The sequence below is a fragment of the Telmatherina bonti genome, assembly GCF_933228915.1.
Source record: "Telmatherina bonti genome assembly, chromosome: 6".
In the NCBI taxonomy this organism is placed as follows: Eukaryota; Metazoa; Chordata; class Actinopteri; order Atheriniformes; family Telmatherinidae; genus Telmatherina; species Telmatherina bonti.
The window spans coordinates 8,398,391-8,425,946 of NC_136624.1; positions in this window are offsets into that span (position 1 = coordinate 8,398,391).

Genomic DNA, 27,556 nt, shown 5'->3' on the forward strand with positions numbered 1-27,556 from the left:
AATTTTGTCCAACTTTAACCCAAATGAGTCAGGATGCTCAAGAGGCATGTGTGATTAAAAGTTGTGCAATTTCTTTTAATAGGGGATATCATTCAGGAGAGGCGGGGCAGCAAAGCAGATGTGATGCAATGAAAAGGAAAACTGACATAACTCCCACAAAAAACAACCAACCTGCACCAAATTTGCTACAGATGATGCCAGTCATATCCTTCACATTTCTGTATTCCAATAATTAGATGATAAGTTAGCCCCGCCCCTTGGTGACAGGAAGTGACCCTTCATAAGGCCTAAATGGCCTGAAGTGCAGTCTGGCTGCACTTTAGGTTGAGAGAGGCATGGGAAGGATGTTGCCAGGGGAGGCGGTGGCATTATGCCGAGCGGCGCCATGGTGCGAGGGCCTATATCACCGCTTGCGGTTTTAATTATTATTATTATTATTATTATTCTCCTAATAAATGAATTGCTTTTTTGGAAGCCTGAACATGCTCAAAAACTCACCAAATTTTGCGTACCCCCCCAAGGGAATGTGAAAAATTTGATATTTTGAGGTGCTCCAGAATGTTTGGGTGAAACTGAATGAGAGCGCCACCTATTTTAGGTGCCCCGCCAGTGCATGTCGTTAATCTTTCTGAAAATTCATACACATGATCTACATGCTAGGGCGAACAAAAAATCCTCTTAATGTCATGGTGAAATGTCGACAGGAAGGCGGCCATTTTAGGTCAAAGTCAATATTTTGGCGTTTTAGCACCTCGCATTTTAACGAACTCGTCCTAGAGCTTTTATCCCACTGAGCCACAAATTACTCAGGATGTTCAGGAGGCATGTGTGATTAAATGTTGTGTTATTTCTTCTAATAGGAGACTTTGTTTACGAGGGGCGGGGCCTCAAAGTTTGATGTCTCGCCAGGAAAAATTAAACGGATATAACTCCCACATAAAGCAACATTTCTGCACCAAATTTGCTAGATATGATGGCAGTCCCCTCCTACAGAGTTCTATATGTCAATATTTTGATTATGAAATAGCCACGCCCCCTGGAGGTCAAAAGTGTTGTTTTTTGCTCACACACCCATAACTCTGGCTTGGTAGACACCACATGGCCCAAATTCACTCAGGCATCACAAAACATGTTGGTGAAGAGATCTGATAAAGGACGTTGCTCTGCGCTGCACGGCGTGCCCGTGACGCCATGGCGAAGTTCCATGCGGCGGCGTGACATCATAAATCACTATAAAATTGTCAATTTTGATCTGATCACCCTAAAACTTATAGGGATTAATAAGGGATCAGTCCTGAACAGATTAATGTGACCATTGCTGGTGTAGACCTAAGCCCCGCCCACTTACAACAGGAAGTGTTTTTTTCCACGTTTGAGGGTCATGCTTCTAAGCAAATGGTCCCAAACACTTGAGCCTCCTCCAAAACATGTCAAACCCTTTCATGATGCCACAATAAAAACCTCAAGTCGCTACGCTAAACGGGACATGGCGAATGGCGGTCCAACGCCATGAAACAGGAAGTACCTGTGACCAAGCCATGGAACCTTGGACCGCCACCATACTTGCCATGACTGATGACAGTAAGGCCCTGAACTAAGCGCCATTGAAACATTATGGAATACATGGAGCATGTCTCCATAGCGCCCCCTACAAAATTTCAATCAATCAGCCCCGCCCACTACATGGACCGACATGGATAAAATTCAGCACAGTTGGAGAACCTTCCAGTACCTTCAAAAAAGTCTCTTGGACATATGGGCTAAATCCAACAGGAAGTCGGGCATTTTGAAAAAGGTGCCATATTTGGGGTCATTTCTTTGCCATGCATTTTAAACAACTCCTCCTAGGGATATTGTCCAACTGACACCCAACTTGCACAGGATGCTCAGGAGGCATGTGTGATTTAAAGTTGTGTTATTTCTTCTAATAGAAGATTTAGTTTAGGAGGGGCGGGCCTTCAAAATTTTATGTCTTATTAACAAAGACTTATTGCTAAAACTCCCACATAAAACAACATATCAGCACATGAATCGACACATTTGATGCCAGTCCCATGATGAACAAAATATACAATGCAATAATATGACTATGAATTAGCCCCACCCCTTGGCAACAACAAGTGTCTGATATCATGAACCAGGAAGTACCTGTAACAAAGCCATGAAACCTTTGATCTTCACCATACTTGCCATGAGTCATGAAAGTTATGCCCTTAATAGAGTAAAATTACAATATAGTGGAGAAGATAGTAAATGGCTCCATAGCGCCCCCTACAATATTTTAATTAATCAGCCCCGCCCACTACATTGACTGACATGGATATGATTCGGGACACTTGTAGACCCTCCCAGCACCTTCAAAAAACTCTCTTGGACATATGGGCTAAATCAAAGAGGAAGTCGGCCATGTTGAAAAAGGTGCCATTTTCAGGGTCATTTCTGTCATTTTCTTTGCCATGCATTTTGAGAAATTCCTTCTAAGAATTTTATCTAACTTTAACCCAAATGAGTCAGGATGCTCAAGAGGCATGTGTGATTAAAAGTTGTGCTATTTCTTTTAATAGGGGATATCATTTAGGAGAGGCGGGGCAGCAAAGCAGATGTGATGCAATGAAAAGGAAAACTGACATAACTCCCACAAAAAACAACCAACCTGCAACAAATTTGCTACAGATGATGTCAGTCATATCCTTCACATTTGTGCATGTCAATAATTAGATGATAAGTTAGCCCCGCCCCTTGGTGACCGGAAGTGACCCTTCACAAGGCCTAAATGGCCTGAAGTGCAGTCTGGCTGCACTTTAGAGAGAGAGGCATGGGAAGGATGTTGCCAGGGGAGGCGGTGGCATTATGCCGAGCGGCGCCATGGTGCGAGGGCCTATATCACCGCTTGCGGTTTTAATTATTATTATTATTATTATTCTCCTAATAAATGAATTGCTTTTTTGGAGGCCTGAACATGCTCAAAAACTCACCAAATTTTGCGTACCCCCCCAAGGGAATGCGAAAAATTTGATATTTTGAGGTGCTCCAGAATGTTTGGGCAAAACTGAATGAGAGCGCCACCTATTTTAGGTGCCCCGCCACTGCATGTCGTTAATCTTTATGAAAATTCATACACATGATCTACATGCTAGGGCGAACAAAAAATCCTCTTAATGTCATGGTGAAATGTCGACAGGAAGGCGGCCATTTTAGGTCAAAGTCAATATTTTGGCGTTTTAGCACCTCGCATTTTAACGAACTCGTCCTAGGGCTTTTATCCCACTGAGCCACAAATTGCTCAGGATGTTCAGGAGGCATGTGTGATTAAATGTTGTGTTATTTCTTCTAATAGGAGACTTAGTTTACGAGGGGCCGGGCCTCAAAGTTTGATGTCTCGCCATGAAAAATTAAACGGATATAACTCCCACATAAAGCAACATTTCTGCACCAAATTTGCTAGATATGATGGCAGTCCCCTCCTACAGAGTTCTATATGTCAATATTTTGATTATGAAATAGCCACGCCCCCTGGAGGTCAAAAGTGTTGTTTTTTGCTCACACACCCATAACTCTGGCTTGGTGGACACCACATGGCCCAAATTCACTCAGGCATCACAAAACATGTTGGTGAAGAGATCTGATAAAGGACGTTGCTCTACGCTGCACGGCGTGCCCGTGACGCCATGGCAAAGTTCCATGCGGCGGCGTGACATCATAAATCACTATAAAATTGTCAATTTTGATCTGATCACCCTAAAACTTATAGGGATTAATAAGGGATCAGTCCTGAACAGATTAATGTGACCATTGCTGGTGTCGACCTAAGCCCCGCCCACTTACAACAGGAAGTGGTTTTTTCCACGTTTGAGGGTCATGCTTCTAAGCAAATGGTCCAAAACACTTGAGCCTCCTCCAAAACATGTCAAACCCTTTCATGATGCCACAATAAAAACCTCAAGTCGCTACGCTAAACGGGACATGGCGAATGGCGGTCCAACGCCATGAAACAGGAAGTACCTGTGACCAAGCCATGGAACCTTGGACCGCCACCATACTTGTCATGACTGATGACAGTAAGGCCCTGAACTAAGCCCCATTGAAACATTATGGACTAAATGGAGCATGTCTCCATAGCGCCCCCTACAAAATTTCAATCAATCAGCCCCGCCCACTACATGGACCGACATGAATAAAATTCAGCACAGTTGGAGAACCTGCCAGTACCTTCAAAAAAGTCTCTTGGACATATGGGCTAAATTCAACAGGAAGTCGGCCGTTTTGAAAAAGGTGCCATTTTTGGGGTCATTTCTTTGCCATGCATTTTAAACAACTCCTCCTAGGGATATTGTCCAACTGACACCCAACTTGCACAGGATGCTCAGGAGGCATGTGTGATTTAAAGTTGTGTTATTTCTTCTAATAGAAGATTTAGTTTAGGAGGGGCAGGCCCTCAAAGTTTGATGTCTTATTAACAAAGACTTATTGCTAAAACTCCCACATAAAACAACATATCAGCACAGGAATCGACACATTTGATGCCAGTCCCATGATGAACAAAATCTGCAATGCAATAATGGGACTATGAATTAGCCCCACCCCTTGGCAACAACAAGTGTCTGATATCATGAACCAGGAAGTACCTGTAACAAAGCCATGAAATTGTTGATCTTCACCATACTTGCCATGACTTATGACAGTTATGTCCTTAATAGAGTAAAATTAAAATATAGTGGAGAAGATAGTAAATGGCTCCATAGCGCCCCCTACAATATTTTAATTAATTAGCCCCGCCCACTACATTGACTGACATGGATATGATTCGGAAAACTTGTAGACCCTCCCAGTACCTTCAAAAAAGTCTCTTGGACATATGGGCTAAATCCAACAGGAAGTCGGCCATTTTGAAAAGAGTGCCATTTTTGGGGTCATTTCTGTCATTTTCTTTGCCATGCATTTTGAGGAACTTCTCCTAAGAATTTTGTCCAACTTTAACCCAAATGAGTCAGGATGCTCAAGCTGCATATCTGATTAAAAGTTGTGTTATTTCTTTTAATAGGGGATATCATTTAGGAGAGGCGGGGCAGCAAAGCAGATGTGATGCAATGAAAAGGAAAACTGACATAACTCCCACAAAAAACAACCAACCATATTTATAGACATGTATGTACAGATGAACATGCAGGTCCATCTGAAGGAATTATTAATTATGTGAATCAGTTTCATATGTGTTTTCTTGTTTAGAAGCAGACTGATTGCTCTTTGATTTATAGACATTTGTTCGGATTCTTGGATAGAGTGGTATTGGATCAGCTCTGTTGATGGATTGATTAAAACATCCAGTGCGGCTAATACTTACAACAATAAGTTACTGAAAACTATATTTATGTAAATGATGTTAACAGTTTTTAACAAATGTCACAGGCATGTTAATAAGCATAATGAATTAAAACTAAACTTGAAGCATTTATGTATTATTCTTCCCTGTTGCTCTTTGTCTGTACTGTGGGGGATTACATGAAAAAGAAAAAATCTGAGGCTTTGGTTCTGAGAATGAGCAGCTAATTCTTGTTTTGAATAAAGTAAAAATAATGTAACATCCATTTATGGAAAACTGGTGGGATTTTTTTTTCAATTTCATTAAACACTGTGGCATATTTGATCCACTTTTAGATTATTTTTTTCAATTTATTGAAGCCAGAGTATGTAAGATTTCAAAGCGATTCTTTCCAACACTAGGTGGCAAACGCCATGTAGTGAGCAAAACCACACAACTGCTACCTCTACAAACCACCACAGGGCGGAAGTAGTGAGCTAAACTTGCTCCTCACCCCTCCCATCCTCTAAATACAGCGGAACCGTCACCGTCCACAAGACTCAAAGTTTATTTACAAACTGTGTGATGACATCCAGTATTTCAGCTCGACATGAACCGGTAAGTAACTGTTAACACAACAGGCTCTTCGTCATGCTGAAAATGATACTCTCTTATGGTGTTTTTTTTGCAAAGTAGTACGTAAAAATGACAATATCGCGTATGGAATAAACGGTGGTACTAAGAAGAGGCTAAGCTACGTGCTAAGCTAGCTATAGTTGTTAGGCTAATTCTAACTTTATTAATATTTCTGCATATATTCAGCTGATGTTAGACTGAATCAGCCTAACACAGGCAGTCAGACACTGACATAATGCAGAATTTACATGTTTGAATGTTGTTACAGCGATGATCCGTGTACACACTTGTTTTCAGTGATGAATATGACATGTTAAGGTTGCCAGGAAGGCCGAGGCAGGGCTGGTGGACGGTCCGAGGACAAGCGGGTCAGTCTGAGGAAGACGAGCTGCAGCTTCCAGAGATGTGACTGGCTAGCTGTAGTACAGGTAAAATGCAGTTTCATGTTCACTGTTTTGTCTCAAGATATTACTGATAAAAAACATTTATTACAGGAATTCCACAGTATTCCAATAACCAACAATGGTAAACGAGACTGAAGTTAGCTTCCGATTCGCAATATGTGTAAAGGGCAATTCCACTGAATTTTTCGGAAACACCACATTAGACCAGGTCCTGACAAAAAACTACAACACTTGGACTCTTAAAACCTGGGTTAAAATATTCCACATACTATGCAGATTCAATAAAACATAGTGTCTGATTTGTGAAATCTTTATTCTATTTGTGAAAATGCAAATAAGGGTCATTTCATGACTTTTTTGGCATCTGGACCACATTACATCAGGTCCTGACAAAAAACTAAAACACTTAGACTCTTCAAATGTGGGCTAAAATATTCCACATACTATACCAGTTTTTTGTCAGTACCTGGTCTAATGTGGTGGTGTTTCCAAAAAATTCAGTGTAATTGCCCTTTACACATATTGCAGCCATAAGCAGCGGATCGGAAGCTAACTTCAGCCTCGTCAATGGTAACTGTTTTATGTATTATTTGTTGTTGTAACATAAATGTAATTTTATATTTGAGCTTGTTACCTACTGCTCTGTCTTCCATATGTTACTTGTTGCTTTGGCATCCAGACATTAGTTTTAGATATTACAGTAATATATTAACTTAGTCTCTGAACAAAGTTGGTAGACACAGACCTTCACTAAAAAATCTGATCTTTCACTTTTCACTTTGTTTTCCATCAGTTAGTAAAATGTGGCTCTATTTATCTAACCAATCTTTTGTATAATTTTGCAGAGACGTCTTGATGACATAAATGTGAAGGACCTAAGAAGACTCACATCCCAGCTCCTCAGAAGGAAACAAGGCTTGATTCCCAGTTGCTGTGTGGCTACTGAAGAGCAGTTTCCTGATCTGCACAGACACAACATTGGTTTTATCTTTGGTGTTTGATTCTTTTTTTTTTTCTTTCTAGTAAACCACAATTTAATAGCATTTCTGTGGAATCTATTGTTTACATGTTCGTTGATTGTATTGTTTCTTACTTATAACTTTGTGTTACTAATTAAGTAATTTGAGCTACTTTGTACACTTTGAAGCGTTTTTAAAATAAAGAAATTTAAATGCTTTTCCCCATTTATTCAATACATTCAAGTCATCTAAATAACTGCAGTAGGATGTGATCATACAGGAACAAGATAAAAGTTTATTACAATTTATGACTGTAATAAATACAGATCTAACAGTGTATAAACACACCACAAATACCACAGAGAAAAGTCTATGATCCACAAACAGAAGACACAACTATATACAAAAGATCAACCAACCTGCACCAAATTCACTACAGATGATGCCAGTCATATTCTTCACATTTGTGCATGTCAATAATTAGATGATAAGTTAGCCCCGCCCCTTGGTGACAGGAAGTGACCGTTCATAAGGCCTAAATGGCCTGAAGTGCAGTCTGGCTGCACTTTAGGTTGAGAGAGGCATGGGAAGGATGTTGGCAGGGGAGGCGGTGGCATTATGCCGAGCGGCGCCATGGTGCGAGGGCCTATATCACCGCTTGCGGTTTTAATTAGGCCCGAGCACCTTGGCGGTGCGAAGGCCTATTGTAATTGCAGCGTTTATTATTATTATTAGGCCCGAGCACCTTGGCGGTGCGAAGGCCTATTGTAATTGCAGTGTTTATTATTATTATTATTATTATTATTATTTTTATTCGGACACTTCGCGTGCTTTTTTGGAGGCCTGAACGTGCTTGAAAACTCACCAAATTTTGCGTACCCCCCCAAGGGAATACGAAAAATTTGATATTTTGAGGTGCTCCAGAATGTTTGGGCGAAACTGAAGGAGAGCGCCACCTATTTTAGGTGCCCCGCCACTGCATGTCGTTAGGCTTTATGAAAATTCATACACATGATCTACATGCTAGGGCGAACAAAAAATCCTCTTAATGTCATGGTGAAATGTCGACAGGAAGGCGGCCAATTTAGGTCAAAGTCAATATTTTGGCGTTTTAGCACCTCACATTTTAACGAACTCGTCCTAGAGCTTTTATCCCACTGAGCCACAAATTGCTCAGGATGTTCAGGAGGCAAGTGTGATTAAATGTTGTGTTATTTCTTCTAATAGGAGACTTAGTTTACGAAGGGTGGGGCCTCAAAGTTTGATGTCTCGCCATGAAAAATTAAACGGATATAACTCCCACATAAAGCAACATTTCTGCACCAAATTTGCTAGATATGATGGCAGTCCCCTCCTACAGAGTTCTATATGTCAATATTTTGATTATGAAATAGCCACGCCCCCTGGAGGTCAAAAGTGTTGTTTTTTGCTCACACACCCATAACTCTGGCTTGGTGGACACCACATGGCCCAAATTCACTCAGGCATCACAAAACATGTCGGTGAAGAGATCTGGTAAAGGACGTTGCTCTACGCTGCAAGGCGTGCCCGTCACGCCATGGCGAAGTTCCATGCGGCGGCGTGACATCATAAATCACTATAAAATTGTCAATTTTGATCTGATCACCCTAAAACTTATAGGGATTAATAAGGGAACAGTCCTGAACAGATTAATGTGACCATTGCTGGTGTAGACCTAAGCCCCGCCCACTTATAACAGGAAGTGGTTTTTACCACGTTTGAGGATCATGCTTCTAAGCAAATGATCCCAAACACTTGAGACTCCTCCAAAACATGTCAAACCCTTTCATGATGCCACAATAAAAACCTCAAGTCGCTACGCTAAACGGGACATGGCGAATGGCGGTCCAACGCCATGAAACAGGAAGTACCTGTGACCAAGCCATGGAACCTTGGACCGCCACCAAACTTGCCATGACTGATGACAGTAAGGCCCTGAACTAAGCCCCATTGAGACATTATGGAATAAATGGAGCATGTCTCCATAGCGCCCCCTACAAAATTTCAATCAATCAGCCCCGCCCACTACATGGACCGACATGGATAAAATTCAGCACAGTTGGAGAACATGCCAGTACCTTCAGAAAGGTCTCTTGGACATATGGGCTAAATTCAACAGGAAGTCGGCCATTTTGAAAAAGGTGCCATTTTTGGGGTCATTTCTTTGCCATGCATTTTAAACAACTCCTCCTAGGGATATTGTCCAACTGACACCCAACTTGCACAGGATGCTCAGGAGGCATGTGTGATTTAAAGTTGTGTTATTTCTTCTAATAGAAGATTTAGTTTAGGAGGGGCGGGCCCTCAAAGTTTGATGTCTCATTAACAAAGACTTATTGCTAAAACTCCCACATAAAACAACATATCAGCACAGGAATCGACACATTTGATGCCAGTCCCATGACGAACAAAATATACAATGCAATAATATGACTATGAATTAGCCCCACCCCTTGGCAACAACAAGTGTCTGATATCGTGAACCAGGAAGTACCTGTAACAAAGCCGTGAAATTGTTGATCTTCACCATACTTGCCATGAGTCATGGCAGTTATGTCCTTAATAGAGTAAAATTACAATATAGTGGAGAAAGTCGTAAACGGCTCCATAGCGCCCCCTACAATATTTCAATCAATCAGCCCCGCCCACTGCATTGACTGACATTGATATGATTCGGCACAGTTGTAGAACCTTCCAGTACCTTGAAAAAAGTCTCTTGGACATATGGACTAAATCAAACAGGAAGTCGGCCATTTTGAAAAAAGGTGTCATTTTTGGGGCAATTTCTGTCATTTTCTTTGTCATGCATTTTGAGAAGTTCCTTCTAAGAATTTTGTCCAACTTTAACCCAAATGAGTCAGGATGCTCAAGAGGCATGTGTGATTAAAAGTTGTGCTATTTCTTTTAATAGGGGATATCATTTAGGAGAGGCGGGGCAGCAAAGCAGCTGTGATGCAATTAAAAGGAAAACTGACATAACTCCCACAAAAAACAACCAACCTGCACCAAATTTGCTACAGATGATGCCAGTCATATCCTTCACATTTCTGCATGGCAATAATTAGATGATAAGTTAGCCCCGCCCCTTGGTGACAGGAAGTGACCCTTCATAAGGCCTAAATGGCCTGAAGTGCAGTCTGGCTGCACTTTAGGTTGAGAGAGGCATGGGAAGGATGTTGGCAGGGGAGGCGGTGGCATTATGCCGAGCGGCGCCATGGTGCGAGGGCCTATATCACCGCTTGCGGTTTTAATTATTATTATTATTCTCCTAATAAATGAATTGCTTTTTTGGAGGCCTGAACATGCTCAAAAACTCACCAAATTTTGCGTACCCCCCCAAGGGAATGCGAAAAATTTGATATTTTGAGGTGCTCCAGAATGTTTGAGCGAAACTGAATGAGAGCGCCACCTATTTTAGGTGCCCCGCCACTGCATGTCGTTAATCTTTATGAAAATTCATACACATGATCTACATGCAAGGGCGAACAAAAAATCCTCTTAATGTCATGGTGAAATGTCGACAGGAAGGCGGCCATTTTAGGTCAAAGTCAATATTTTGGCGTTTTAGCACCTCGCATTTTAACAAACTCGTCCTAGAGCTTTTATCCCACTGAGCCACAAATTGCTCAGGATGTTCAGGAGGCATGTGTGATTAAATGTTGTGTTATTTCTTCTAATAGGAGACTTAGTTTACGAGGGGCGGGGCCTCAAAGTTTGATGTCTCGCCAGGAAAAATTTAACGGATATAACTCCCACATAAAGCAACATTTCTGCACCAAATTTGCTAGATATGATGGCAGTCCCCTCCTACAGAGTTCTATATGTCAATATTTTGATTATGAAATAGCCACGCCCCCTGGAGGTCAAAAGTGTTGTTTTTTGCTCACACACCCATAACTCTGGCTTGGTAGACACCACATGGCCCAAATTCACTCAGGCATCACAAAACATGTTGGTGAAGAGATCTGGTAAAGGACATTGCTCTACGCTGCACGGCGTGCCCGTGACGCCATGGCGAAGTTCCATGCGGCGGCGTGACATCATAAATCACTATAAAATTGTCAATTTTGATCTGATCACCCTAAAACTTATAGGGATTAATAAGGGATCAGTCCTGAACAGATTAATGTGACCATTGCTGGTGTAGACCTAAGCCCCGCCCACTTACAACAGGAAGTGGTTTTTTCCACGTTTGAGGGTCATGCTTCTAAGCAAATGGTCCCAAACACTTGAGACTCCTCCAAAACATGTCAAACCCTTTCATGATGCCACAATAAAAACCTCAAGTCGCTACGCTAAACGGGACATGGCGAATGGCGGTCCAACGCCATGAAACAGGAAGTACCTGTGACCAAGCCATGGAACCTTGGACCGCCACCAAACTTGCCATGACTGATGACAGTAAGGCCCTGAACTAAGCCCCATTGAAACATAATGGAATAAATGGAGCATGTCTCCATTGCGCCCCCTACAAAATTTCAATCAATCAGCCCCGCCCACTACATGGACCGACATGGATAAAATTCAGCACAGTTGGAGAACCTTCCAGTACCTTCAAAAAAGTCTCTTGGACATATGGGCTAAATTCAACAGGAAGTCGGCCATTTTGAAAAAGGTGCCATTTTTGGGGTCATTTCTTTGCCATGCATTTTAAACAACTCCTCCTAGGGATATTGTCCAACTGACACCCAACTTGCACAGGATGCTCAGGAGGCATGTGTGATTTAAAGTTGTGTTATTTCTTCTAATAGAAGATTTAGTTTAGGAGGGGCGGGCCCTCAAAGTTTGATGTCTCATTAACAAAGACTTATTGATAAAACTCCCACATAAAACAACATATCACCACAGGAATCGACACATTTGATGGCAGTCCCATGATGAACAAAATATACAATGCAATAATATGACTATGAATTAGCCCCACCCCTTGGCAACAACAAGTGTCTGATATCATGAACCAGGAAGTACCTGTAACAAAGCCATGGAACCTTTCATCTTCACCATACTTGCCATGAGTCATGACAGTTATGTCCTTAATAAAATAAAATTACAATATAGTGGAAAATATAGTAAATGGCTCCATAGCGCCCCCTACAATATTTCAATCAATCAGCCCCGCCCACTACATTGACTGACATGGATAAAATTCAGCATACTTGTAGACCCTCCCAGTACCTTCAAAAAAGTCTCTTGGACATATGGGCTAAATCAAACAGGAAGTCGGCCATGTTGAAAAAGGTGCCATTTTTGGGGTCATTTCTGTCATTTTCTTTGCCATGCATTTTGAGAAGGTCCTCCTAAGAATTTTCTCCAACTGTAACCCAAATGAGTCAGGATGCTCAAGCTGCATATCTGATTAAAAGTTGTGTTAATTCTTTTAATAGGGGATATCGTTTAGGAGAGGCGGGGCAGCGAAGCAGATGTGATCCAATGAAAAGGAAAACTGACATAACTCCCACAAAAAACAACCAACCATATTTATAGACATGTATGTACAGATGAACATGCAGGTCCATCTGAAGGAATTATTAATTATGTGAATCAGTTTCATATGTGTTTTCTTGTTTAGAAGCAGACTGATTGCTCTTTGATTTATAGACATTTGTTCAGATTCTTGGATAGAGTGGTATTGGATCAGCTCTTTTGATGGATTGATTAAAACATCCAGTGTGGCTAATACTTACAACAATAAGTTACTGAAAACTATATTTATGTAAATGATGTTAACAGTTTTTAACAAATGTCACAGGCATGTTAATAAGCATAATGAATTAAAACTAAACTTGAAGCATTTATGTATTATTCCTCCCTGTTGCTCTTTGTCTGTACTGTGGGGGATTACATGAAAAAGAAAAAATCTGAGGCTTTGGTTCTGAGAATGAGCAGCTAATTCTTGTTTTGAATAAAGTAAAAATAATGTAACATCCATTTATGGAAAACTGGTGGGATTTTTTTTTCAATTTCATTAAACACTGTGGCATATTTGATCCACTTTTAGATTATTTTTTTCAATTTATTGAAGCCAGAGTATGTAAGATTTCAAAGCGATTCTTTCCAACACTAGGTGGCAAACACCATGTAGTGAGCAAAACCACACAACTGCTACCTCTACAAACCACCACAGGGCGGAAGTAGTGAGCTAAACTTGCTCCTCACCCCTCCCATCCTCTAAATACAGCGGAACCGTCACCGTCCACAAGACTCAAAGTTTATTTACAAACTGTGTGATGACATCCAGTATTTCAGCTCCACATGAACCGGTAAGTAACTGTTAACACAACAGGCTCTTCGTCATGCTGAAAATGATACTCTCTTATGGTGTTTTTTTTGCAAAGTAGTACGTAAAAATGACAACATCGCGTATGGAATAAACGGTGGTACTAAGAAGAGGCTAAGCTACGTGCTAAGCTAGCTATAGTTGTTAGGCTAATTCTAACTTTATTAATATTTCTGCATATATTCAGCTGATGTTAGACTGAATCAGCCTAACACAGGCAGTCAGACACTGACATAATGCAGAATTTACATGTTTGAATGTTGTTACAGCGATGATCCGTGTACACACTTGTTTTCAGTGATGAATATGACATGTTAAGGTTGCCAGGAAGGCCGAGGCAGGGCTGGTGGACGGTCCGAGGACAAGCGGGTCAGTCTGAGGAAGACGACCTGCAGCTTCCAGAGATGTGACTGGCTAGCTGTAGTACAGGTAAAATGCAGTTTCATGTTCACTGTTTTGTCTCAAGATATTACTGATAAAAAACATTTATTACAGGAATTCCACAGTATTCCAATAACCAACAATGGTAAACGAGGCTGAAGTTAGCTTCCGATTCGCAATATGTGTAAAGGGCAATTCCACTGAATTTTTCGGAAACACCACATTAGACCAGGTCCTGACAAAAAACTACAACACTTGGACTCTTAAAACCTGGGTTAAAATATTCCACATACTATGCAGATTCAATAAAACATAGTGTCTGATTTGTGAAATCTTTATTCTATTTGTGAAAATGCAAATAAGGGTCATTTCATGACTTTTTTGGCATCTGGACCACATTACATCAGGTCCTGACAAAAAACTAAAACACTTAGACTCTTCAAATGTGGGCTAAAATATTCCACATACTATACCAGTTTTTTGTCAGTACCTGGTCTAATGTGGTGGTGTTTCCAAAAAATTCAGTGTAATTGCCCTTTACACATATTGCAGCCATAAGCTGCGGATCGGAAGCTAACTTCAGCCTCGTCAATGGTAACTGTTTTATGTATTATTTGTTGTTGTAACATAAATGTAATTTTATATTTGAGCTTGTTACCTACTGCTCTGTCTTCCATATGTTACTTGTTGCTTTGGCATCCAGACATTAGTTTTAGATATTACAGTAATATATTAACTTAGTCTCTGAACAAAGTTGGTAGACACAGACCTTCACTAAAAAATCTGATCTTTCACTTTTCACTTTGTTTTCCATCAGTTAGTAAAATGTGGCTCTATTTATCTAACCAATCTTTTGTATAATTTTGCAGAGACGTCTTGATGACATAAATGTGAAGGACCTAAGAAGACTCACATCCCAGCTCCTCAGAAGGAAACAAGGCTTGATTCCCAGTTGCTGTGTGGCTACTGAAGAGCAGTTTCCTGATCTGCACAGACACAACATTGGTTTTGTTTTTGGTGTTTGATTCTTTTTTTTTTTTTTTCTAGTAAACCACAATTTAATAGCATTTCTGTGGAATCTATTGTTTACATGTTCGTTGATTGTATTGTTTCTTACGTATAACTTTGTGTTACTAATTAAGTAATTTGAGCTACTTTGTACACTTTGAAGCGTTTTTAAAATAAAGAAATTTAAATGCTTTTCCCCATTTATTCAATACATTCAAGTCATCTAAATAACTGCAGTAGGATGTGATCATACAGGAACAAGATAAAAGTTTATTACAATTTATGACTGTAATAAATACAGATCTAACAGTGTATAAACACACCACAAATCCCACAGAGAAAAGTCTATGATCCACAAACAGAAGACACAACTATATACAAAAGATCAACCAACCTGCACCAAATTCACTACAGATGATGCCAGTCATATTCTTCACATTTGTGCATGTCAATAATTAGATGATAAGTTAGCCCCGCCCCTTGGTGACAGGAAGTGACCGTTCATAAGGCCTAAATGGCCTGAAGTGCAGTCTGGCTGCACTTTAGGTTGAGAGAGGCATGGGAAGGATGTTGGCAGGGGAGGCGGTGGCATTATGCCGAGCGGCGCCATGGTGCGAGGGCCTATATCACCGCTTGCGGTTTTAATTATTATTATTAGGCCCGAGCACCTTGGCGGTGCGAAGGCCTATTGTAATTGCAGCGTTTATTATTATTATTAGGCCCGAGCACCTTGGCGGTGCGAAGGCCTATTGTAATTGCAGTGTTTATTATTATTATTATTATTTTTATTCGGACACTTCGCGTGCTTTTTTGGAGGCCTGAACGTGCTCGAAAACTCACCAAATTTTGCGTACCCCCCCAAGGGAATACGAAAAATTTGATATTTTGAGGTGCTCCAGAATGTTTGGGCGAAACTGAACGAGAGCGCCACCTATTTTAGGTGCCCCGCCACTGCATGTCATCAATCTTTATGAAAATTCATACACATGATCTACATGCTAGGGCAAACAAAAAATCCTCTTAATGTCATGGTGAAATGTCGACAGGAAGGCAGCCATTTTAGGTCAAAGTCAATATTTTGGCGTTTTAGCACCTCGCATTTTAACGAACTCGTCCTAGAGCTTTTATCCCACTGAGCCACAAATTGCTCAGGATGTTCAGGAGGCATGTGTGATTAAATGTTGTGTTATTTCTTCTAATAGGAGACTTAGTTTACGAGGTGTGGGGCCTCAAAGTTTGATGTCTCGCCATGAAAAATTAAACGGATATAACTCCCACATAAAGCAACATTTCTGCACCAAATTTGCTAGATATGATGGCAGTCCCCTCCTACAGAGTTCTATATGTCAATATTTTGATTATGAAATAGCCACGCCCCCTGGAGGTCAAAAGTGTTGTTTTTTGCTCACACACCCATAACTTGGGCTTGGTGGACACCACATGGCCCAAATTCACTCAGGCATCACAAAACATGTTGGTGAAGAGATCTGGTAAAGGACGTTGCTCTACGCTGCACGGCGTGCCCGTGACGCCATGGCAAAGTTCCATGCGGCGGCGTGACATCATAAATCACTATAAAATTGTCAATTTTGATCTGATCACCCTAAAACTTATAGGGATTAATAAGGGATCAGTCCTGAACAGATTAATGTGACCATTGCTGGTGTAGACCTAAGCCCCGCCCACTTACAACAGGAAGTGGTTTTTTCCACGTTTGAGGGTCATGCTTCTAAGCAAATGGTCCCAAACACTTGAGCCTCCTCCAAAACATGTCAAACCCTTTCATGATGCCACAATAAAAACCTCAAGTCGCTACGCTAAACGGGACATGGCGAATGGCGGTCCAACGCCATGAAACAGGAAGTACCTGTGACCAAGCCATGGAACCTTGGACCGCCACCAAACTTGCCATGACTGATGACAGTAAGGCCCTGAACTAAGCCCCATTGAAACATTATGGAATACATGGAGCATGTCTCCATAGCGCCCCCTACAAAATTTCAATCAATCAGCCCCGCCCACTACATGGACCGACATGGATAAAATTCAGCACAGTTGGAGAACCTTCCAGTACCTTCAAAAAAGTCTCTTGGACATATGGGCTAAATCCAACAGGAAGTCGGCCATTTTGAAAAAGGTGCCATATTTGGGGTCATTTCTTTGCCATGCATTTTAAACAACTCCTCCTAGGGATATTGTCCAACTGACACCCAACTTGCACAGGATGCTCAGGAGGCATGTGTGATTTAAAGTTGTGTTATTTCTTCTAATAGAAGATTTAGTTTAGGAGGGGCGGGCCCTCAAAGTTTGATGTCTCATTAACAAAGACTTATTGCTAAAACTCCCACATTAAACAACATATCAGCACAGGAATCGCCACATTTGATGCCAGTCCCATGATGAACAAAATATACAATGCAATAATATGACTATGAACTAGCCCCACCCCTTGGCAACAACAAGTGTCTGACATCTTGAACCAGGAAGTACCTGTAACAAAGCCATGAAATTGTTGATCTTAACCATACTTGCCATGAGTCATGAAAGTTATGCCCTTAATAGAGTAAAATTACAATATAGTGGAGAAGATAGTAAATGGCTCTATAGCGCCCCCTACAATATTTCAATCAATCAGCCCCGCCCACTGCATTGACTGACATTGATATGATTCGGCACAGTTGTAGAACCTTCCAGTACCTTGAAAAAAGTCACTTGGACATATGGGCTAAATAAAACAGGAAGTCGGCCATTTTGAAAAAAGTTGTCATTTTTGGGGCAATTTCTGTCATTTTCTTTGTCATGGATTTTGAGAAGTTCCTTCTAAGAATTTTGTCCAACTTTAACCCAAATGAGTCAGGATGCTCAAGAGGCATGTGTGATTAAAAGTTGTGCTATTTCTTTTAATAGGGGATATCGTTTAGGAGAGGCGGGGCAGCAAAGGAGCTGTGATGCAATTAAAAGGAAAACTGACATAACTTCCACAAAAAACAACCAACCTGCACCAAATTTGCTACAGATGATGCCAGTCATATCCTTTACATTTCTGCATGTCAATAATTAGATGATAAGTTAGCCCCGCCCCTTGGTGACAGGAAGTGACCCTTCATAAAACCTAAATGGTCTGAAGTGCAGTCTGGCTGCACTTTAGGTTGAGAGAGGCATGGGAAGGATGTTGCCAGGGGAGGCGGTGGCATTATGCCGAGCGGCGCCATGGTGCGAGGGCCTATATCACCGCTTGCGGTTTTAATTATTATTATTATTATTATTCTCCTAATAAATGATTTGCTTTTTTGGAGGCCTGAACATGCTCAAAAACTCACCAAATTTTGCGTACCCCCCCAAGGGAATGCGAAAAATTTGATATTTTGAGGTGCTCCAGAATGTTTGGGCGAAACTGAATGAGAGCGCCACCTATTTTAGGTGCCCCGCCACTGCATGTCATTAATCTTTATGAAAATTCATACACATGATCTACATGCTAGGGCGAACAAAAAATCCTCTTAATGTCATGGTGAAATGTCGACAGGAAGGCGGCCATTTTAGGTCAAAGTCAATATTTTGGCGTTTTAGCACCTCGCATTTTAACGAACTCGTCCTAGAGCTTTTATCCCACTGAGCCACAAATTGCTCAGGATGTTCAGGAGACATGTGTGATTAAATGTTGTGTTATTTCTTCTAATAGGAGACTTAGTTTACGAGGGGCGGGGCCTCAAAGTTTGATGTCTCGCCATGAAAAATTAAACGGATATAACTCCCACATAAAGCAACATTTCTGCACCAAATTTGCTAGATATGATGGCAGTCACCTCCTACAGAGTTCTATATGCCAATATTTTGATTATGAAATAGCCACGCCCCCTGGAGGTCAAAAGTGTTGTTTTTTGCTCACACACCCGTAACTCTGGCTTGGTGGACACCACATGGCCCAAATTCACTCAGGCATCACAAAACATGTTGGTGAAGAGATCTGGTAAAGGACGTTGCTCTACGCTGCACGGCGTGCCCGTGACGCCATGGCGAAGTTCTATGCGGCGGCGTGACATCATAAATCACTATAAAATTGTCAATTTTGATCTGATCACCCTAAAACTTATAGGGATTAATAAGGGATCAGTCCTGAACAGATTACTGTGACCATTGCTGGTGTAGACCTAAACTCCGCCCACTTACAACAGGAAGTGTTTTTTTGCACGTTTGAGGGTCATGCTTCTAAGCAAATGGTCCAAAAGACTTGAGCCTCCTCCAAAACATGTCAAACCCTTTCATGATGCCACAATAAAAACCTCAAGTCGCTACGCTAAACGGGACATGGCGAATGGCGGTCCAACGCCATGAAACAGGAAGTACCTGTGACCAAGCCATGGAACCTTGGACCGCAACCATACTTGCCATGACTGATGACAGTAAGGCCCTGAACTAAGCCCCATTGAAACATAATGGAATACATGGAGCATGTCTCTATAGCGCCCCCTACAAAATTTCAATCAATCAGCCCCGCCCACTACATGGACCGACATGGATAAAATTCAGCACAGTTGGAGAACCTTCCAGTACCTTCAAAAAAGTCTCTTGGACATATGGGCTAAATTCAACAGGAAGTCGGCCATTTTGAAAAAGGTGCCATTTTTGGGGTCATTTCTTTGCCATGCATTTTAAACAACTCCTCCTAGGGATATTGTCCAACTGACACCCAACTTGCACAGGATGCTCAGGAGGCATGTGTGATGTAAAGTTGTGTTATTTCTTCTAATAGAAGATTTAGTTTAGGAGGGGCGGGCCCTCAAAGTTTTATGTCTCATTAACAATGACTTATTGCTAAAACTCCCACATAAAACAACATATCAGCACAGGAATCGACACATTTGATGCCAGTCCCATGATGAACAAAATATGCAATGCAATAATGGGACTATGAATTAGCCCCACCCCTTGGCAACAACAAGTGTCTGATATCATGAACCAGGAAGTACCTGTAACAAAGCCATGAAACCTTTGATCTTCACCATACTTGCCATGAGTCATGAAAGTTATGCCCTTAATAGAGTAAAATTAAAATATAGTGGAGAAGATAGTAAATGGCTCCATAGCGCCCCCTACAATATTTTAATTAATCAGCCCCGCCCACTACATTGACTGACATGGATATGATTCGGGAAACTTGTAGACCCTCCCAGTACCTTCAAAAAAGTCTCTTGGACATATGGGCTAAATCCAACAGGAAGTCGGCCATTTTGAAAAGGGTGCCATTTTTGGGGTCATTTCTGTCATTTTCTTTGCCATGCATTTGGAGGAACTTGTCCTAAGAATTTTGTCCAACTTTAACCCAAATGAGTCAGGATGCTCAAGAGGCATGTGTGATTAAAAGTTGTGCTATTTCTTTTAATAGGGGATATCGTTTAGGAGAGGCGGGGCAGCAAAGCAGATGTGATGCAATGAAAAGGAAAACTGACATAACTCCCACAAAAAACAACCAACCTGCACCAAATTTGCTACAGATGATGCCAGTCATATCCTTCACATTTCTGTATGTCAATAATTAGATTATAAATTAGCCCCGCCCCTTGGTGACAGTAAGTGACCGTTCATAAGGTCTAAATGGCCTGAAGTGAAGTCTGGCTGCACTTTAGGTTGAGAGAGGCATGGGAAGGATGTTGCCAGGGGAGGCGGTGGCATTATGCCGAGTGGCGCCATGGTGCGAGGGCCTATATCACCGCTTGCGGTTTTAATTATTATTATTATTTTTATTCGGACACTTCGCGTGCTTTTTTGGAGGCCTGAACGTGCTCGAAAACTCACCAAATTTTGCGTACCCCCCCAAGGGAATACGAAAAATTTGATATTTTGAGGTGCTCCAGAATGTTTGGGCGAAACTGAAGGAGAGCGCCACCTATTTAAGGTGCCCCGCCACTGCATGTCGTTAATCTTTATGAAAATTCATACACATGATCTACATGACAGGACAAACAAAAAATCCTCTTAATGTCATGGTGAAATGTCGACAGGAAGGCGGCCATTTTAGGTCAAAGTCAATATTTTGGCGTTTTAGCACCTCGCATTTTAACGAACTCGTCCTAGAGCTTTTATCCCACTGAGCCACAAATTGCTCAGGATGTTCAGGAGGCATGTGTGATTAAATGTTGTGTTATTTCTTCTAATAGGAGACTTAGTTTACAAGGGGCGCAGCCTCAAAGTTTGATGTCTCGCCATGAAAAATTAAACGGATATAACTCCCAAATAAAGCAACATTTCTGCACCAAATTTGCTAGATATGATGGCAGTCCCCTCCTACAGAGTTCTATATGTCAATATTTTGATTATGAAATAGCCACGCCCCCTGGAGGCCAAAAGTGTTGTTTTTTGCTCACACACCCATAACTCTGGCTTGGTGGACACCACATGGCCCAAATTCACTCAGGCATCACAAAACATGTTGGTGAAGAGATCTGGTAAAGGACGTTGCTCTACGCTGCACGGCGTGCCCGTGACGCCATGGCGAATTTCCATGCAGCGGCGTGTCATCATAAATCACTATAAAATTGTCAATTTTGATCTGATCAGCCTAAAACTTATAGGCATTGATAAGGGATCAGTCCTGAACAGATTAATGTGACCATTGCTGGTGTAGACCTAAGCCCCGCCCACCTATAACAGGAAGTGGTTTTTTCCACATTTGAGGGTCATGCTTCTAAGCAAATGGTCCCAAACACTTGAGACTCCTCCAAAACATGTCAAACCCTTTCATGATGCCACAATAAAAACCTCAAGTCGCTACGCTAAACGGGACATGGCGAATGGCGGCCCAACGCCATGAAACAGGAAGTACCTGTGACCAAGCCATGGAACCTTGGACCGCCACCAAACTTGCCATGACTGATGACAGTAAGGCCCTGAACTAAGCCCCATTGAAACATTATGGAATAAATGGAGCATGTCTCCATAGCGCCCCCTACAAAATTTCAATCAATCAGCCCCGCCCACTACATGGACCGACATGGATAAAATTCAGCACAGTTGGAGAACCTTCCAGTACCTTCAAAAAAGTCTCTTGGACATATGGGCTAAATTCAACAGGAAGTCGGCCATTTTGAAAAAGGTGCCATTTTTGGGGTCATTTCTTTGCCATGCATTTTAAACAACTCCTCCTAGGGATATTGTCCAACTGACACCCAACTTGCACAGGATGCTCAGGAGGCATGTGTGATTTAAAGTTGTGTTATTTCTTCTAATAGAAGATTTAGTTTAGGAGGGGCGGGCCCTCAAAGTTTTATGTCTCATTAACAAAGACTTATTGCTAAAACTCCCACATAAAACAACATATCAGCACAGGAATCGACACATTTGATGCCAGTCCCATGATGTACAAAATCTACAATGCAATAATATGACTCTGAACTAGCCCCACCCCTTGGCAACAACAAGTGTCTGATATCATGAACCAGGAAGTACCTGTAACAAAGCATAGAAATTGTTGATCTTCACCATACTTGCCATGAGTCATGAAAGTTATGCCCTTAATAGAGTAAAATTAAAATATAGTGGAGAAGATAGTAAATGGCTCCATAGCGCCCCCTACAAAATTTCAATCAATCAGCCCCGCCCACTACATTGACTGACATGGATATGATTCGGGACACTTGTAGACCCTCCCAGTACCTTGAAAAACGTCTCTTGGACATATGGCCTAAATCCAACAGGAAGTCGGCCATTTTGAAAAGGGTGCCATTTTTGGGGTCATTTCTGTCATTTTCTTTGCCATGCATTTTGAGGAACTTCTCCTAAGAATTTAGTCCAACTTTAACCCAAATGAGTCAGGATGCTCAAGAGGCATGTGTGATTAAAAGTTATGCTATTTCTTTTAATGGGGGATATCATTTAGTAGAGGCGGGGCAGCAAAGCAGATGTGATGCAATGAAAAGGAAAAATGACATAACTCCCACAAAAAACAACCGACCTGCACCAAATTTGCTACAGATGATTCCAGTTATATCCTTCACATTTCTGCATGTCAATAATTAGATTATAAGTTAGCCCCGCCCTTTGGTGACAGGAAGGGACCCTTCATAAAACCTAAATGGTCTGAAGTGCAGTCTGGCTGCACTTTAGGTTGAGAGAGGCATGGGAAGGATGTTGCCAGGGGAGGCGGTGGCATGATGCCGAGCGGCGCCATGGTGCGAGGGCCTATATCACCGCCTGCGGTTTTAATTATTATTATTATTATTATTCTCCTAATAAATGAATTGCTTTTTTGGAGGCCTGAACATGCTCAAAAACTCACCAAATTTTGCGTACCCCCCCAAGGGAATACGAAAAATTTGATATTTTGAGGTGCTCCAGAATGTTTGGGTGAAACTGAATGAGAGCGCCACCTATTTTAGGTGCCCCGCCACTGCATGTCGTTAATCTTTATGAAAATTCATACACATGATCTACATGCTAGGGCGAAAAAAAAAATCCTCTTAATGTCATGGTGAAATGTCGACAGGAAGGCGGCCATTTTAGGTCAAAGTCAATATTTTGGCGTTTTAGCACCTCGCATTTTAACGAACTCGTCCTAGAGCTTTTATCCCACTGAGCCACAAATTGCTGAGGATGTTCAGGAGGCATGTGTGATTAAATGTTGTGTTATTTCTTCTAATAGGAGACTTAGTTTACGAGGGGCGGGGCCTCAAAGTTTGATGTCTCGCCATGAAAAATTAAACGGATATAACTCCCACATAAAGCAACATTTCTGCACCAAATTTGCTAGATATGATGGCAGTCCCCTCCTACAGAGTTCTATATGTCAATATTTTGATTATGAAATAGCCACGCCCCCTGGAGGTCAAAAGTGTTGTTTTTTGCTCACACACCCATAACTCTGGCTTGGTAGACACCACATGGCCCAAATTCACTCAGGCATCACAAAACATGTTGGTGAAGAGATCTGGTAAAGGACGTTGCTCTACGCTGCACGGCGTGCCCGTGACGCCATGGCAAAGTTCCGTGCGGCGGCGTGACATCATAAATCACTATAAAATTGTCAATTTTGATCTGATCACCCTAAAACTTATAGGGATTAATAAGGGATCAGTCCTGAACAGATTAATGTGACCATTGCTGGTGTAGACCTAAGCCCCGCCCACTTACAACAGGAAGTGGTTTTTTCCACGTTTGAGGGTCATGCTTCTAAGCAAATGGTCCAAAACACTTGAGCCTCCTCCAAAACATGTCAAACCCATTCATGATGCCACAATAAAAACCTCAAGTTGCTACGCTAAACAGGACATGGCGAATGGCGGTCCAACGCCATGAAACAGGAAGTACCTGTGACCAAGCCATGGAACCTTGGACCGCCACCAAACTTGCCATGACTGATGACAGTAAGGCCCTGAACTAAGCCCCATTGAAACATTATGGAATAAATGGAGCATGTCTCCATAGCGCCCCCTACAAAATTTCAATCAATCAGCCCCGCCCACTACATGGACCGACATGAATAAAATTCAGCACAGTTGGAGAACCTTCCAGTACCTTCAAAAAAGTCTCTTGGACATATGGGCCACATCCAACAGGAAGTCGGCCATTTTGAAAAAGGTGCCATTTTTGGGGTCATTTCTTTGCCATGCATTTTAAACAACTCCTCCTAGGGATATTGTCCAACTGACACCCAACTTGCACAGGATGCTCAGGAGGCATGTGTGATTTAAAGTTGTGTTATTTCTTCTAATAGAAGATTTAGTTTAGGAGGGGCGGGCCCTCAAAGTTTGATGTCTCATTAACAAAGACTTATTGCTAAAACTCCCACATAAAACAACATATCAGCACAGGAATCGACCCATTTGATGCCAGTCCCATGATGAACAAAATATACAATGCAATAATACGACTATGAACTAGCCCCACCCCTTGGCAACAACAAGTGTCTGATATCGTGAACCAGGAAGTACCTGTAACAAAGCCATGAAACCTTTTATCTTCACCATACTTGCCATGACTCATGACAGTTATGTCCTTAATAGAGTAAAATTACAATATAGTGGAGAAGATAGTAAATGGCTCCATAGCGCCCCCTACAATATTTCAATCAATCAGCCCCGCCCACTACATTGTCTGACATGGATCAAATTCAGCACACTTGTAGACCCTCCCAGTACCTTCAAAAAAGTCTCTTGGACATATGGGCTAAATCCAACAGGAAGTCGGCCATTTTGAAAAGGGTGCCATTTTTGGGGTCATTTCTGTCATTTTCTTTGCCATGCATTTTGAGGAACTTCTCGTAAGAATTTTATCCAACTTTAACCCAAATGAGTCAGGATGCTCAAGAGACATGTGTGATTAAAAGTTGTGCTATTTCTTTTAATAGGGGATATCATTTAGGAGAGGCGGGGCAGCAAAGCAGATGTGATGCAATGAAAAGGAAAACTGACATAACTCCCACAAAAAACAACCAACCTGCACCAAATTTGCTACAGATGATGCCAGGCATATCCTTCACATTTGTGCATGTCAATAATTAGATTATTAGTTAGCCCCGCCCCTTGGTGACAGGAAGTGACCCTTCATAAGGCCTTAATGGCCTGAAGTGCAGTCTGGCTGTACTTTAGATTGAGAGAGGCATGGGAAGGATGTTGGCAGGGGAGGCGGTGGCATTATGCCGAGCGGCGCCATGGTGCGAGGGCCTATATCACCGCTTGCGGTTTTAATTAGGCCCGAGCACCTTGGCAGTGCGAAGGCCTATTGTAATTGCAGTGTTTATTATTATTATTATTTTTATTCGGACACTTCGCGTGCTTTTTTGGAGGCCTGAACGTCCTCGAAAACTCACCAAATTTTGCGTACCCCCCCAAGGGAATACGAAAAATTTGATATTTTGAGGTGCTCCAGAATGTTTGGGCGAAACTGAACGAGAGCGCCACCTATTTAAGGTGCCCCACCACTGCATGTCGTTAATCTTTATGAAAATTCATACACATGATCTACGTGCTAGGGCGAACAAAAAATCCTCTTAATGTCATGGTGAAATGTCGACAGGAAGGCGGCCATTTTAGGTCAAAGTCAATATTTTGGCGTTTTAGCACCTCGCATTTTAACGAACTCGTCCTAGAGCTTTTATCCCACTGAGCCACAAATTGCTCAGGATGTTCAGGAGACATGTGTGATTAAATGTTGTGTTATTTCTTCTAATAGGAGACTTAGTTTACGAGGGGCGGGGCCTCAAAGTTTGATGTCTCGCCAGGAAAAATTAAACGGATATAACTCCCACATAAAGCAACATTTCTGCACCAAATTTGCTAGATATGATGGCAGTCCCCTCCTACAGAGTTCTATATGTCAATATTTTGATTATGAAATAGCCACGCCCCCTGGAGGTCAAAAGTGTTGTTTTTTGCTCACACACCCATAACTCTGGCTTGGTGGACACCACATGGCCCAAATTCACTCAGGCATCACAAAACATGTTGGTGAAGAGATCTTATAAAGGACGTTGCTCTACGCTGCACGGCGTGCCCGTGACGCCATGGCGAAGTTCCATGCGGCGGCGTGACATCATAAATCACTATAAAATTGTCAATTTTGATCTGATCACCCTAAAACTTATAATGATTAATAAGGGATCAGTCCTGAACAGATTACTGTGACCATTGCTGGTGTAGACCTAAACTCCGCCCACTTACAACAGGAAGTGTTTTTTTGCACGTTTGAGGGTCATGCTTCTAAGCAAATGGTCCAAAACACTTGAGCCTCCTCCAAAACATGTCAAACCCTTTCATGAGGCCACAATAAAAACCTCAAGTCGCTACGCTAAACGGGACATGGCGAATGGCGGTCCAACGCCATGAAACAGGAAGTACCTGTGACCAAGCCATGGAACCTTGGACCGCAACCATACTTGCCATGACTGATGACAGTAAGGCCCTGAAATAAGCCCCATTGAAACATAATGGAATACATGGAGCATGTCTCTATAGCGCCCCCTACAAAATTTCATTCAATCAGCCCCGCCCACTACATGGACCGACATGGATAAAATTCAGCACAGTTGGAGAACCTGCCAGTACCTTCAAAAAAGTCTCTTGGACATATGGGCTAAATTCAACAGGAAGTCGGCCATTTTGAAAAAGGCGCCATTTTTGGGGTCATTTCTTTGCCATGCATTTTAAACAACTCCTCCTAGGGATATTGTCCAACTGACACCCAACTTGCACAGGATGCTCAGGAGGCATGTGTGATTTAAAGTTGTGTTATTTCTTCTAATAGAAGATTTAGTTTAGGAGGGGCGGGCCCTCAAAGTTTGATGTCTTATTAACAAAGACTTATTGCTAAACCTCCCACATAAAACAGCATATCAGCACAGGAATCGCCACATTTGATGCCAGTCCCATGATGAACAAAATCTACAATGCAATAATGGGACTATGAATTAGCCCCACCCCTTGGCAACAACAAGTGTCTGATATCGTGAACCAGGAAGTACCTGTAACAAAGCCATGAAACCTTTGATCTTCACCATACTTGCCATGACTTATGACAGTAAAGTCCTTAATAGAGTAAAATTACAATATAGTGGAGAAGATAGTAAATGGCTCCATAG